The sequence below is a fragment of the Anneissia japonica genome, unplaced genomic scaffold (genome assembly GCF_011630105.1).
Source record: "Anneissia japonica isolate Jap-2015-1 unplaced genomic scaffold, ASM1163010v1 scaffold287587_len645178_cov120, whole genome shotgun sequence".
Classification (NCBI taxonomy): domain Eukaryota; kingdom Metazoa; phylum Echinodermata; class Crinoidea; order Comatulida; family Comatulidae; genus Anneissia; species Anneissia japonica.
In genome coordinates this window covers 169,621-169,994 of record NW_022718938.1, presented here as the reverse complement: position 1 = coordinate 169,994, position 374 = coordinate 169,621, and the positions used below count along the sequence as shown (strand labels likewise).

The window sequence follows — 374 nt, the reverse complement described above, 5'->3', positions numbered from 1 at the left end:
AGGCTACCGTCAAGATAAGACAGCAGCATGGATGAAACATTAAAAACTACATAATATCATACTGTGGTGGTCTTGACTTTTTTTTTAATGTTTGTCAAATGTTGAGCCTGAGGGAGAAATACATTATAAACACCTTTTCCTTTCTATTCAGGTATCGAAATGTTGAGGGGCAAATATAACCTATTTATTAGTACTGTACCACAATTAGATGAGACAGGAATGTGGTTCGGTGGTCTTGATTTTTTTTTTAATGTTTAAAGCGTGTTGAAACAAATCATGATTAAAGCTTGGTAGTTAATACAGTAAACATTGAAATGACTTCAATAGGCCTACAGTAAATAAAGTGAGAACATATTTATAATACAATATACATA

General features: G+C 31.8%; 1 protein-coding gene across 1 annotated transcript in view; it reads left to right on the top strand.

The window, feature by feature from the left end:
• The window catches only part of LOC117110668 (peroxiredoxin-1-like), a 20,958-nt gene that overhangs the window by 802 nt on the left and 19,782 nt on the right, over positions 1 to 374 (top strand). The gene's annotated exons all lie outside the window — the stretch shown is intronic.